Raw genomic sequence first — 15267 nt, 5'->3', positions numbered from 1 at the left:
GCTCCATCCCCAGTAGGGGGCGTGCCGGAGGCAGCCAATCAATGATTCTCATCATTGATATTTCAATCTCTCTCTCCCTCTACCTTCCTCTCTCTGAAATCAATAAAAATATAAAAAAAATAAACATATCCTTACATCCTTGAGTGAGGATTTAAAAATTATATATATGTACATATAGAGCATTATTTAAAATATTAAGCCTTTTCTCCTCGTCAGGTATCACACCTAGTACTTTACATGCATTGATTCACTCCTCACAACAACCCCAAGGTTGGCTCTATTATTATTACTCGCGCTCTGCGGAGAAGGACAGGGACTCTGAGAGGCTAAGTAATTTGTTCAAAGTCACATACTAACAAGTAGTGGAGCGAGTCTTAAGCCCAGATACTCTGACGTCAGAGCTTGTGTTCTGACCCGTGCACAACGCTGATTGCCCGTAAATTAAACTGGAGGCCGCACTGTCAGTTACGCTGAAAAACACAAAAGTGCGGAGCTGCAGGGAGGGAGGCAGAATGCCTCCGGATTCCCCAAATACTAATCCCTTGCTTTCCCACACACTCCCATAGTCCAGAGAACAAACTGGTCTGGTCACAGCCTCCGCAGGCCAGCCCGAAGTCCAAAGGCCACGCTTTGATATTCACATCCTTTACCAGATAGGAAAGCAACCCCCATCACCCAATATTGAGCTTGCTCTTATTCTGTCAACAGATAAATTCAAGTCAACAAGTTTTGGCGCCTTCTGTGTACACAGCTACCTGCTAGCCCTAGTGGGGCTGGGTTTGTGGTCCATGGAACCTTGTAGGCATTCCCAACAGCCCAAATACTCTTTCCAAGAATTTTTTATTTTGTGTTTTCATTTGGAAAATAAGCTAAAAGAAGGAATCCTGGATTATCACTTTATAATCCAGTACTGCCATGTGGCTTCCATGCCCCGGGAATGTAATTGCACGAATGCCAACAGGACTATTTTACTTGCCATGGGCCAACGAGAAGAGGAGACGGGTGGATTTAGCTCATAATGAGGCCTTTGGGCACAACTCAAAGCCAACAGACATCATGATACAAATAGAGGTTTTGCTGCAGTTCAGAGAAAAGGGAGGGGAGAAATGAGACATCACAGGGCCTGCTAAACCCAAAAGGGCCCAGTGTGGCAGTCTGCAAAGTACTTGTCTTAAGGAAGCGCTTAAGAGCAACTCTCTCATTAATTTGAATTATATTGGTTTGCTTGCTTTGTTTATATTTAACTTGCTAATTGACTTGGGCTTTCTGGAGGCACAAGAACTGTAAGCTTTAGGAACATATGTATCATTTATGTCTCATTTCATAGTTTAAAAACCAATTTAAGTCAACACTGGGGATCCAAAGCCAATTTAATTTTTTTTAAAATATATTTTATTGATTTTTTACAGAGAGGAAGGGAGAGGGATAGAGAGTTAGAAACATCGATGAGAGAGAAACATCGATCAGCCGCCTCCTGCACACCCCCCACTGGGGATATGCCTGCAACCAAGGTACATGCCCTTGACTGGAATCGAACCTGGGACCTTTCAGTCCGCAGGCCAACGCTCTATCCACTGAGCCAAACCGGCTACGGCTTAATTTTTTTTTTCTTTTAAAAAAGGCCCATCATTCCAGGGCTGGTTGGGGTAGGAGAAAGGGATTCTCCTGGGAAATGCTACCACCTCTTAGGAAAGTAACCTGCCCTTCAGCTCTCAACTGTAGCCCTAAGTTCACAGTTAGATAAATAATATTTACTGTGGCGTTGTTTGGAGGGAACAGTCTGAATACACTAGAGGCCCAGTGCATGAATTCGTACACGGGTGGAGTCCCCCGCCCCCAGCTCATGCTTCCAGCCTCACAGCACTCCGTCTTGGCCTGGCACCGCTCCCTCACCTGCTCCACCATCCCACCTGCAGGACGATCTATGGGGGCCAGGCCGCCCCCTGCCACAGCTGCAGTTGCTGTCTGCAGGGGCCATCAGCAGGGCCATCAGGCCCCTGCTCACACCCGCCTTGGCCTGGCACCTGCTCACCTGCTCTATCATCCCGCTGTGGTCCCACTCTCGTTGGGGCCCATCAGGGCCGGCAGCGCCTCCACTGAACAACCGCCAAAGGGGACAATTTGCATATCAGGCTTTTGTTATATAGGATGTGCCTGTTCTACAAAGCTGTTTTATTTAGCTTGCAGTAAATTTAAACATTTTTCAATTCGTTATCAGGTTGAAAAACCTGTCAGAGTTCTTTTGGCCAGAGCATCACTGTCCAAAAGAATTTTCCGTGCTGATGGAAATGTTCTAAATCTGTACTGTTTAATGATAGCTACCAGCCATGAGCGCCAGAAATACAGCTGGTGTGACTGGGGACGATAGTCTTTATTTTATTTCCATTAAATCTGAATTGACACAGCTACAAACGATAGTGGATACTGCATTGGACACAGCAGGCTCTAGAGATGTCTCATTAAAATGAGTCTTTCCAGCCCTGGCCAGTATGGCTCCATTGGTTGGGTGTCATCTAGTGCACTGCAGGGGGCCGGGTGGCGCATTCCCTCACATCAATGTTTCTCTCTCTCTCCTTTCCTCTCTCTCTAACAATCAACTAAAAAAAACGCTTTTTTTTTTCTTTTAAAGTAAGGCTTCCCAATTTGTTTGTAAAAATTGGGGGGGAGGGGGCAGATATCTAAGGATCGGTCAACACTGAGTCCACATTCTTTTCTTTTTTTTACATTTTTTATTGATTTCAGAGAAGGAGGGAGAGGGAAATAAACACATCAATGATGAGAGAGAATCACTGATTGGCTGCCTCCTGCACACCCTACACTGGGGATCGAGCCTGCAACCCTGTTATGTGCCCTTGACCAGAATCAAACCTGGGACCCTTCAGTCCGCAGGCCATCGCTCTATCCACTGAGCCAGACCGGCCAGGGCCGAGTCCACATTCCTGCAAAGCAAGAACTGGCTGGAGCCGAGAAGCTGCAGCTGCCTTGAGACAGAGCACGGACTGTCCAGTCTGCCACAGTCTCCACCACTCCCTGTTCTCTCACACCTTCCCACTTCGCTCATTCACATGCCCTGCCGGGTCCCTGGAGACACCTGGGTGTCGTTCCCTGATCGGTTTCCCTTGACCCAGCTCTTTCCTCAGCTTTACCAAACTCTGCCAAATCAGGCCTACATGCCCCCTCTGCCATAGAGGATACGCCCAACATAACAGAGTCTGAGGTTATTCTGCCCTCCTCGGAGCTCTGATAAGCACGTGTTTGATAATCCACTTACCACTTTCTCAAATGGCCTCAGAAGTTAAGGACCTTTCAGGTTCCTCCATTTTCCCCAGACCACAGCTCTAGGATGGCTGTGAACCTGCCTTATGTGTCTCTGCTTCTCACAGCATCTTGCCTGGCACAGAATTCTGATCAAAGGCTCTCAGCATCCCTCTCGTGGACGAGTGACAGGATTCCATTGTGTCACCTCTCTTCCTCTTTGAAAGGCCCCAACCTGCTGTTCTATCAGTGTCCCTACCCCCCCCCCCCGCCCCCCAGTGACACCTTTTCCTGTTCCTCTCCGCATCGATGTTACCAGAGAGAGAGTGAACACGCCTGAGTGACATCAGCTTTTGGGAGCTGGGACACTTGCAGCTTTTCCTCCAGCTGTGCAAATTCTTTCCTCATTTTCCCACTCCAAACATTATTGTAAACTGCAGGCCCGTTTTGTTTGGCCTACACAGTGTTTTTAAAAATGGATTAGTCATCAACGCTTCTTTTAAATGGAGAGAATTCAACTAAATGGATTTCTGGCTTCTCTTGAAAAGTAGATTTGCTATTGCCTGACAGTTATCAATAGATAGAACTGAGGGACAACTGCCATCTCTGGAGAGGGTTATGGCCTCCAGTTCCCATTTTCTTCACTTATCGTCCCACTTGGCCCCTATCATAATCCATATAGATAAAAGCCTAAGCAACCGAATGACCTGTCTGTCGCTATGATGCGCACTGATCACCAGGGGGCAGATGCTCAATGCAGGAGCTGCCCCCTGGTGGTCTGTGTGCTCCCACAGCCAACTTCCTACAGCTGGCCAACCTCCTTCGGTCCCTCCCCACAGTGGCCCTGATTGCCCCGACCAGGACTGGGTGAGACAGCCTGATCGGCCCAATCGCCAGCCAGGCCAAGGAACCCCACCGGTGCATGAATTCATGCACTGGGCCTCTAGTCATTATAATAACAACAACAGTGGCAACAAACATTTATCAAGGTTTTATCACATGCCAGGTACTATGTGATCACTTATATCTCATCTCATTTACTAGTAATCCCCATAATACCCCTCAAGGCACAAAGAATTTTCTGTGCTGATGGAAATGTTCTAAATCTGCACTAATGACAGCCACAGCCACAAGGAGCTACTGTATCTATTATTAGCCCTACGTTACAGATGAGGTAGGTGATGTCCAGAGAAGTTCAGTAACTTGCCCAAAATCAAGGTTAGGATTCAACCCCAGGAAGTCTGACTTCAAAGTCCTCACACTTGCCCTGGCCAGTATTGCTCACTGGTTAGAGCATCGGCCTGTACACCAAAGGGTCCAGGGTTCGATTCCCAGTCAAGGGCACATACCGGGGTTGCGGGTTCGATCTGTGCACCCCCCATCGGGGTGCGTGCGGGAGGCAACCAATTGATGTGTCTCTTTCACATCTTTCTCTCTCTCTTTCCCCCTCTCCACTCCCTTCCACTCTCTAAAAAACTATCCTCGCTCCTTGGGTGAGGATTTTTTAAAAAAACCCTCACACTTAACCAATCCACTTTGCTCTGACCCCACATGTGAGAGTGGCCTCCTGCCCCAATTCTGCACCTACATTCTTTTTTTTTTTTTTTAAATATATTTTATTGATTTTTCACAGAGAGGAAGGAAGAGGGATAGAGTTAGAAACATCAATGAGAGAGAAACATCAATCAGCTGCCGCCTGCATACCCCCTACTGGGGATATGCCCGCAACCAAGGCACATGCCCTTGACCGGAATCGAACCTGGGACCTTTCAGTCCGCAGGCCAACGCTCTATCCACTGAGCCAAACCGGTCAGGGCCCTACATTCTTTTTTTAATTTCAATTAGCAATTACTTCGACTCAGGTAAACCTAACTGGCCACAATACCTGTCACTGCACAAAGCTTGCACTTACATTCAAGGAAGACTCCCTCGTCCCACCATGTAACTAATCTGTACTTTCAACCAGGCCGTTGACTCATTCCCTCTCATAGCTCACTATAAGAGCAAATTTAAAGCTTACATTGGGAAAGAGAAAGCCTGGAGGAATGAGAAGGCCACCGTTGCACCTTCCAGGGAAGATTCTTGCACAGAATTATCTAAATGAGAAAAGAGACACCGAAGCGACTCACTCCAAAAGCTGATGCTGGCAGAAAATGTTAAAATAAGCATTAAAATCTAGAACAGCGGTTGTCATAGTGCGGTGACGCGGGGGAGCCATGGGGTCCTCAAGACCATTTCCATAGTAAGATTCAGATGTTATCTGCCTTTTTATTCTGGGTGAAACTTCCCAGAAGCTACAGGACATCTCTCAAAAGGCTGAATGCAGAAGATCTGCGAATCCAGATGACTCTAAACATGTAAAACAATGCCACTATTCTCACAGAATTTTGCGGTTTTATTTTTGGTTTTTTGGTCATCTTTTTGTTCTTTTATTCTCGCTACTGTTTTTGTGTGTTCTGAAATATACTCTTTTTTAAAAATCCTCACTCAAGGATATATTAATTTTACAGAGAGAGGGAAGGAGAGAGGGAGAGAAGGAGAGATAGACAGACAGACAGCGATACAAGAGTCAAACATCTACCAGTTACCTCCCCAAGTATGCACCCCACCAGGGATGGAACCTGCAACCTACGTATGTGCCCTGACTGGGATTGGAACCCACAACCTTTTTGGTATACGGGACAATGCTTCAAGCGATTTAGCCACCTGGCCTGGGCTGAAATATACTCTTTTCAATAAAAATGTCAAAGATCTTACTCTATAATGGACTTATTATTGCTATTTTAAATTAATAAATATTTTCAAAGTGTATTAATCTTCTAACACAACAAGTCAGTAGATATAGTTCACAAACACAAAAGCTCTCTGGGGTCTTCAGTAATTTTAAAGTGTAAAGGGGCCCTAAGACCAAAGTTTGAGAACTGCTGCTCTAAAGAGAGAAAGTCCTGCATGTACACAATCAAGAGTGTATCTGTGTATGTGTGCCTACCACCGAAGGAAACCCTAAACCAAAAATTCCAAACTGATGGCCAGCAGGCTTTGTAAGGACCCAACACCAGTGGTCAGCAAACTGCGGCTTGCGAGTCACATGCGGCTCTTTGGCCCCTTGAGTGTGACGATGAAGTTTCAATCGCACTGTACGTGCGCGCCAACATGTGGTATTTTGTGGAAGAGCCACACTCAAGGGGCCGCAGTTTGCCGACCACTGCCCTACACTATCTCTAAATACTTATTAAATTCGTTGTCAGCATTTAAAGATCAAAAACTTGCCCTCGTTCGTTTGGTTCAGTGGATAGAGCATCGGCCTGTGGACTGAAGGGTCCCGGGTTTGATTCCGGTCAAGGGCACATGCCGGGTTGCTGGCTTGATCCCCAGGAGGGGGGCCTGCAGGCGCAGCTGATCAATGATTCTCTCTCATCACTGATGTTTCTCTCTCTCTCCCTCCCTCTCTGAATTTAATAAAAGTATATTTAAAAAAATAAAGATCGCCCTAACCGGTTTTGCTCAGTGGGTAGAGCGTCGGCCTGCCGACTGAAGGGTCCCTTGTTTGATTCGGGTCAAGGGCACCTACCTTGGTTGCAGGCGCATCCCCAGTAGGGGGCGTGCAGGAGGCAGCTATCAATGTTTCTCTGTCATCAATGTTTCTAACTCTCTATCCCTCACCCTTCCTCTCCGTAAAAAATCAATAAAAATATATTAAAATAAAATAAAGATCAAAAGCTTTCACATAAAGACAGTGTTCTGGTCTCTTCTAAAAAAAAAATTAAGTTCTAGCAACACTGTCCTGGCATGTCCACACAGTCATTTCCACTGGCTGGCATCACCTGGCTGGGGCAGGTGATCTTCGGTTCTCCACACTCAGGGTCTTTCGCTGCCTATCCCCTGTAGGTATCTAAGTTGCTTTGCAATAAACAATGAAACCAACAGTGATCTAGTAAGTGTCTGCATTGTTTCAGAGAGTCAGCATGCAGGATAAACAACCCTTCTCCCAGGTGACTTCCCAAAGCGGCAACTTGCAATAGTGTCCCCACTGGTACTGAGTGTCTCTGGGGTGGATTGGAAATCCTTCTGAGACAGAAAGGGATCCATCTGAGAAAGGAGGTGTCTCTGGACACGTGCAAAGGGGGGAGACTCACCCAGAGAGGAGCGAAATCTCCAGGGCTCAGGGGGGCCCAGGCGAGGCCCCACGGGGAGGGGAGTCCAGGTGACAGTCAGACCATTGGCTATTTCCTCCTGGAACACTGGGTGGTAAATACGGGGCACTCGGCCGACTTCTTTCACCCTGAAAGCAGGTGGGTGGGGTGGAGAGGAAGGGGCCGTCAGATGGCGCGTCCCCAAAGCAGCAAAGACACAGGCGTGAAATTGGGGGAAATGGGCACCTTTGAGAAGGAAGAAAGCAACACTAAACTGGGGTGATCTAGGTGGCAAAGTAGTTTTGTTGTTAAGGGAAAGTTATTTTTTTTCTCTCGTTCTTTCCTTATTTTCACTGCCCCCTCCCTGGAGGGAACTGGAGGGTTTTGCTGGGAGAAGCCAGCTGGAGTTGGGCAAGAGGGGTGGGAAAATAAGTATCAGATGAGAGGGGAAAATGGAAGGTCTGAGTTGGTTTGTTCTCAATGAAAAGATACTCCAGAAAGGGGACTCTTGATGGGAAGAAAGGATTTTTGCTGGAAAGTGACCCTGAATGGAGGAAACATCTGAGAACCCAATAATAGTTTTTTTTTGCTAGAGGAAGTTCCTAAAAGGAGGGGGAGGGGAGTAGCCTAGGGAAGCTAGGAGAGAGATTTGGTTTTGCTGGAAGATCCCCAAAGGAAACAAATCTGGGTCCCCTAAGGTGGGGCCATGTAGGATGAACGAATTTTCAGCAGAAGGGGCCTGGGAGCCGAGAGCGAATGCAAGGCCGAGATGCAGAAAGCGCCGAGGTCGGGTAGGGCTCGCGGCGCGAGCTGGGGAGCTGCGAGGGAGCAGTTAGGGCCCGGGGGGGCGGGGTAGGAAAAAAGCGGGGTGCAGCGGCTCAGGGGCCCCTGAGGAAAGTCTTCTCCAAGGCGAAGGCGGTTGCGGGGGTGCAGCGGGGCCCGGAGCTGTTGGGGTGCAGAAGATGCGTGCGTGACGCGGGGTAAGGGGCGCCCGCCGCACCCGCTGCGCCCTTCGAAAGGTAGATGGGCCCCCCCAAAAAAGGAACATACAGGCGAATTAGATTTTAAAAGGGGGGAGGCGTTAGAAACCGAGGAAGGGCGGGAAAGGGGAGGTGGGGAGGATGGGGAAGGGGTAGGGGCAGCACAGCAACCGGGTTTTACCCGCCCCCGGGGGCTCGCGCGCCGGGCCTCGCGCCTCGCGGGCCTCCCAGCGGCCTCCAGCCTCCCACGCGCTGCCCGCCGGCCGGGCGCGCACGCGCAGCCCCGCTCGCCCCCCGGAGCGCCCCGCGGCCCCGCGGGCGCGAGCTCACGTGCGCGGCCTCGGGCTGCCTCGCGCCGCCCAGCGCGGCCACGCGCGCGCCTCGCGCCGCCCGGGCTCCCCGCGTGCCGCCCGGCTGCGCAGTCTGGGCTCCGGCCGCCGGGGGGCGGGGCCAGCCGGGGGCGGGGCCAGCCGGGGCGGGGCTTGGCGCGGTCAGGTGACCCGCGGCCGGCGGGAGAGGAGGCGGTTGGTCGCTGTTTGGGGAGGAGGGCGGTTGGGGGCGGGAGCGATGGAGGCGGAGCTGGGGAGGGCGGCTGGGGGCCTGGGGGGCTGGGGGCCTGGGGGCAGGGAACAGGGGGCCCCTCCCGACCCACCCCGGGCGGCGTCGCGGCCGGGGCCATTGTTCCTCGAGGGCGACGTTAGAACGCAGGCGGGGAACCCGGCTCCCGGGGGCGCAACGAGCTGCAGGCTCCGCGATGGGGGTGCACACCGGGTGGAGGGGGGTCCCCAGACACCTGCCCGGCAGTGGCGGGGAGGATGTGGGGCTGGAGAATCACAAACGGCACTAGCGGCTCCGCCTTTGTTTAGGCGGCCACGTGGGGTCCCAGCGAAAGACAGAGGCCCGGAAAGGCAATGGCCCGGGGCGCGGGCTGGCCAAGGGGTCTGCACCCCTGGAACCGGGAATTGAATTCATTGCTTAGAAATTGAACACGCGATAGAAAGCTCGCTAGTGGGTGCCGTGGGGGGAGGAATGGGGGCCCACTGTAAACTGGCAGGAGGGGGTCTGATGGCGGTGCTGGAAATAGTGTAGAAATAGGCTACGCTGACGGGCGCACAGCTAAACGTTGTTGGGCTGTCCATTTAAAATGGTTTTTATTAATTGAAATTGTACCTCGATAAAGTTGTTTTTTTGTTTCACTTTTAAGTGTGTGTTTTTCACCGATCCCTGGGGTAGACGGTGGAGGAGAAGGACTGGCGTCCTACGCGTGGATCCCGCCCTTCAGGAAGTATTTGCTGGGTTTCTGTCCTGGGGGCCAGGAGAGCAGGGTCTGTCTGAGTCAGACACACATCCCAGCCCTCGCTTGTATTGGAAACAATACAAGCCCCGAGTGCCAGCCACATAATTTTACATTTCCTAGTAGCCATTGTTAAGGAACGGTTAAAAAAAAACCCGAATGAAATGAACTGTCATAATACTGTAACCAAAAACTGTCGTTTCCACATGCAATCAGTGAAAACAACGTTTCATGTGATAATTTACTCTTTTTTTGGTCTCCTCCAAATCTAGTATGTAGTTTACACGCCACCTCTCTAGGGCGCCGTAGCCACATCTGGCTGGTGGCTCAGGAACGGGGCAGCATACGTGTCCTGGGACATAGGCAAATGTATAATAATAAAAGCATAATATGCTAATTAGACCTGACGTCCTGCCGGACGACCTTCCGGACGAAGCCGGGGCTGTGAAGGAAGCCCGAGTCCTGGATGTCTGCAGGTGGCCAGAGGGAAGTCCGGGTCCCAGATGCCAGAGGGAAGCTGGTGCTGGCAGCTGGGGGAAAGAAGGCCTACTCTTGCACGAATTTTGTGCATCCGGCATTTATAATGCAAAGTGGTTATATGTTAATGAATAATCAAGGGAGCCCTGTCCAGTCGCTCAGTTGATTTGAGTGTCATCTTGTGCATCAAAAGGTTGTGGTTTGATTCCCAGTCAGGGCACATACCCAGGTTGCGAGTTTGATTCCCAGTTGGGGTATGTACGGGAGGCAACCCATTGACGTTTCTCTCTTAAATCGCTGTTTCTCTCTTAAAAAGAAAAAATAATAAATTGAGAAAAACATCCTTGGGTGAGGATTTTAAAAAAAAGTTTCTTTAAAATAAATAAAAAGAAGAGGACAGAGAGTGTGAGAAGATGCGATTAAAAAAAAATAGAGGTCAGTGAAGGCCTCTCTGGTGAGGAGGCCATACTGAGCAGAGACCGGGAGGAAATGAAGACGGGACCTGCAGAAATACCTGGGAGAAGAGCAGGTGTGAACGCCCTGAGGCAGGACGGTGTGTGGGCCCATGTGAACAGGAAAAGCTAGTGTGGCTAGAACCACGTGAGTAAAGGAAAAAGCATACCAGGGGTAGATCATATATAGGTTGTGCCAAAGCAGCACTTATAACACCCGCCTTCAGTTTAGGACAGCAGTTCTCAACCTTCCTAGTGCCGCGACCTTTAATACAGTTCCTCATGTGGTGACCCCCAATTTCATTGTTACAAATTGAACATAATGAAAGCATAGTGATTCATCACAAAAACATTATGTAATTATATATGTTTTCCAATGGTCTTAGATGACCCCTGTGAAAGGGCCGTTTGACCCCCAAAGGGGTCGCGACCCACAGGTTGAGAACCGCTGGTTTAGGAGAAGTTGTTCTTCCACTTAGCAAACATTAAAAAATATTGAGTGTCCGCCCGGCTGGTTTGGCTCGGTGGCTGAGTGTAGACCCAGGAAGCAGGAGGTCACTGGTTGGATTCCCAGTCAGGGCACAAGCCCAGGCTGTGGGCTCAGTCCCCGGTGGGGAGTGCACAGGAGGCAGCTGCTCAATGATCTCTCTCATTATTGATGTTTCTATCTCTCCCTCCCTCTCCCTTCTCTCTGAAATCAATTTTTTTTTTTAATATATTTTATTGATTTTTTACAGAGAGGAAGGGAGAGAGATAGAGAGTTAGAAACATCGATGAGAGAGAAACATCGATCAGCTGCCTCCTGCACATCTCCCACTGGGGATGTGCCCGCAACCCAGGCACATGCCCTTGACCGGAATCGAACCTGGGACCCCTCAGTCCGCAGGCCGACGCTCTATCCACTGAGCCAAACCGGTTTTGGCTGAAATCAATTTTAAAATATATTTTTTTAAAAGGGCCAAGACTCAGGAAGGAGGGGGCCCTGAACAAGTCACTTAGCAAGGTGGGACTGAACCTCTAAGAGGGAATTAACAAGGATTCTTACACGTATCTAATAGACATTAAGAAATATTGAGAGTTTTCCTGGCCAGTGCGGCTCAATGGTTGAGCATCAACAGTAATATGTCGGCAGTAAATCTTATATCTAAGCTCCAAATTTTCATGATTAATATTTTTACAGCATTTTAATTCTCTTTTTAAAAAATTTTTGTTTGAAAGTATTACATATGTCTCCTTTTTTCCCCCCATTGACCCCCTCCAGCCCACCCCGCCCCCTGCCCCAGGCCTTCACCACCCTATTGTCTGTGTCTGTGGGTTATGCCTATATGCATACAAGGTCTTTGTGTTGTTAATATTTAAAAGGATAAACTTGAATAAGCAAAGAATCATTTTGTGTATCTTCGGTTTTCTATAAAATGTTCGTTAATGTCAGTCATACTTGGTGTTACAGGTGATCTGTTGTCAAACCTTCTCATTATGGCAAGAAAGGCCGCCTGCTCAGGGGGACTTTCCTGGTGGTTGGGGCTCCCACCCAGAAACCTGGAAAACTTGTTCACAGAGGAACAATACCCCACTTCTGCTTGCCAACATATGAGAAGAGGGGAAAAAAAAGAATCAACCAATGAATGCATAAATAAGTGAAAAGCAAATCTCTCTCTTTCTCTCTCCACCCCCACCCCCTCCTCTCTAGAATCAACAAACAAAAAGAAGAAAGGTCTGCTTCTTAATATTTGGCCATTAAAACGACAGGCGCGCCCTGACCGGTTTGGCTCAGTGGATAGAGCGTCGGCCTGCGGACTCAAGGGTCCCAGGTTCTATTCCGGTCAAGGGCATGTACCTTGGTTGCGGGCACATCCCCAGTGGGAGGCGTGCAGGAGGCAGCTGATCGATGTTTCTCTCTCATCGATGTTTCTAACTCTCTATCCCTCTCCCTTGCTCTCTGTAAAAAATCAGTAAAATATATTTAAAAAAACAAACAAAAAAACCCGACAGGCTCACAGAAGTGGTTACCATTTCCCTGGCTCAATGAACACATAGTGACTGGTGGTGATCGTGGAGGGGAAACGGAAATGGACCAGCTGGCGGCTGGATGATGCCGAGCGCCCACAGCTCTGCTCCACTTGTGCCTTGTCGTCTTGCAAGTCGTGCCACAGATGCCCGTGGACGGTCTGCTCTGCGCAGAGCACTCCTTGGGGCGCTGTGTGAAAGTTACAGCACCCTACCTCCCAGGGTCTGTGTTTGTATTTAGAGTAACCCTTCTATGTCATAGGATATAAAACATATTTCACAATTCTATTTTTGGTTATTTTGGTAATTCTTTTGCTTTGCCTACCAGGCTATGTTCTTGAAGGTGTGGTCTGGCCTCATTCAACAGCCTATCTCCCGTAGTACTTAACAAGACATCATCATTGATTATAATAATAATCAATACTATTGCCCCGACCGGTTTGTCTCAGCGGATAGAGCGTCGGCCTGCGGACTCAAGGGTCCCAGGTTCGATTCTGGTCAAGGGCATGTACCTTGGTTGCGGGCGCAGCCCCTGTGGGGAGTGTGCAGGAGGCAGCTGATTGGTGTTTCTCTCTCATCGATGTTTCTAACTATCGCTCTCCCTTCCTCTCTGTAAAAAATCAATAAAATATATTTTAAAAAATAATCAATACTATTATTAATAATATGTACTTATATTAGAATGACCAACTTATCCCAGTTTGCCCAGAACTTTCCTGATTTTGGCATAAAAAACCCTTTGTCCTTGGAAACCACTCAGTTCCAGGCAAACGGACTATTGGTCAGCTTAATTATAATCTATAATATAAACGGAAAACATTTATGGCGCTCTACTTGTATTAACTCACTCCTCACAACATTCTGATGAGATAGGAATATTATGATCATAACTATTTTCTAGATGAGAGAACCAGCTCAGAGAGGTTAAGTAACTTTCCCAAGGCTACACAGCTAGGAATAAGCCCATCCTTTTTACTACCACGGGAGTAAATATTTGGGGGTTGAATGAATAGATTAAGAATTCTTAGTACCAAAAAAAAAAAAAAAGAATCCTTAGTACCTTAGTATTTAGCCATAAAATCTAGCAGCAGAAGTAAGACACTGCCTCATCTTTGATGTCTAGTAACCTGGCAGGGTCTGGTGTAGAGAGCGCCTGGGATAGGCTGAGCTGATTCTCACCTGAATCCAGTGGTGCCCGGCAGAGCCATGCCCTGGAAACATGCCTTGCCAGAGGCAGGTGTGTTGTCAGCCTGACCTTCAGCTCAGGCGCCAGGGGTGGGTTGCATTATCTAAATCCAGCCAAGCACCAGGAACAAACATGACTATTCGGGCCCACCCAGAAGGGACGGTCACAAAGAAGCCACAAAAATGCACATAATCTCCTTTGTCTTGGGCTTTAGTAAAGCTTCCTGGTATTTTGCTGTATAAAATAGACACGCTGTATTGGGTCTGGGTCACTGTCTCTCCATCAGAGGACAGCTGTCCCACCCGGCCCCAGCTTTTTCCTTCTATCTCTGTGTCTGTCTCTTTCTTTCATTTTCTCAATCCCCAGCTGCTCCTACTCAGGAACCGAACCGCTCTCTAGCCTCGCTGGACACGGAAAAGAGAAAAATATTTATAGTCTGGCACATAGAAAATCACAACTGTGAAATCACCCATCCTCAAACACTCAAAAAACACCACCAGCAGCGTTTGGTTAACTACCAAAGGAGACGCTTAACTTCCACGGGCTGTTGGAGGAAGGAAGAGGCTGTGAGGACTGGAGCAGAGGAAAAGTTTCAGATCCCCCTGGCTGGTGTGGCTCAGTTGGTCGGAGAGTCATCCCATGGGCCGGAGGGTCTCAGGTTCAATTCCTGGTCAGGGCACATACCCAGGTTGTGGTTTCGATCCCTGGTAGGGATGGACAACTGTTGATATTTCTCTCTCTCTTTCCCTTCCTCTCTCTAAAATCAGTAAAACACATATTTTAAAAGTTTTTAAAGTTTCAGATCCAAACTGAGTCTTAAAGTTTAAATAGATTATGAATTTAGGTAGTGGAATAGCTGATCAATTGCTTACCATGTGCCAGACACTTTCCTAAAAAGTATCACAGGAGTGTGTGTGTGTGTGTGTGTGTGAGTGTGTGTGTGAGTGTGAGTGTGTGTGTGTGAGTGTGTGAGTGAGTTGTGTGAGTGTGTGTGTGAGTGTGAGTGTGTGAGTGTGTGTGTGTGAGTGTGTGAGTGTGTGTGTGTGAGTGTGTGAGTGAGTTGTGTGAGTGTGTGTGTGTGTGTGTGTGAGTGGGTGTGAGTGTGTGTGTGTGTGAGTGTGTGAGTGTGTGTGTGTGAGTGTGTGAGTGAGTTGTGTGAGTGTGTGTGTGTGTGTGAGTGTGAGTGTGTGTGAGGAAATGTTCCCCAACAAGGGGTATGAAGGGGGAAGTGAGCCTGGGAAATGCAGACCCGCAGGAGGGCGTGCGATGGGTCAAGGCGGACTTCAGCATTACCAGCGAGGGTTTTAATTTTCTGCAAAATCAAGAAATGTAAATGTATTAAGTAAATTAAAATCTGTTAATTAAAATAAAAACGTGATCAAATGAAAACTGATGAACTAAAATTGCATTCAAACTTCTTTTACATTAAAACTTAATTAAAAGAAAACTTATTAATTAAAATCACCGTAAAACTTAGTTATTG

Source organism: Myotis myotis, unplaced genomic scaffold (genome assembly GCF_014108235.1).
Source record: "Myotis myotis isolate mMyoMyo1 unplaced genomic scaffold, mMyoMyo1.p scaffold_m19_p_34, whole genome shotgun sequence".
Lineage (NCBI taxonomy): Eukaryota > Metazoa > Chordata > Mammalia > Chiroptera > Vespertilionidae > Myotis > Myotis myotis.
Note: the sequence above shows the minus strand (reverse complement) of the source record.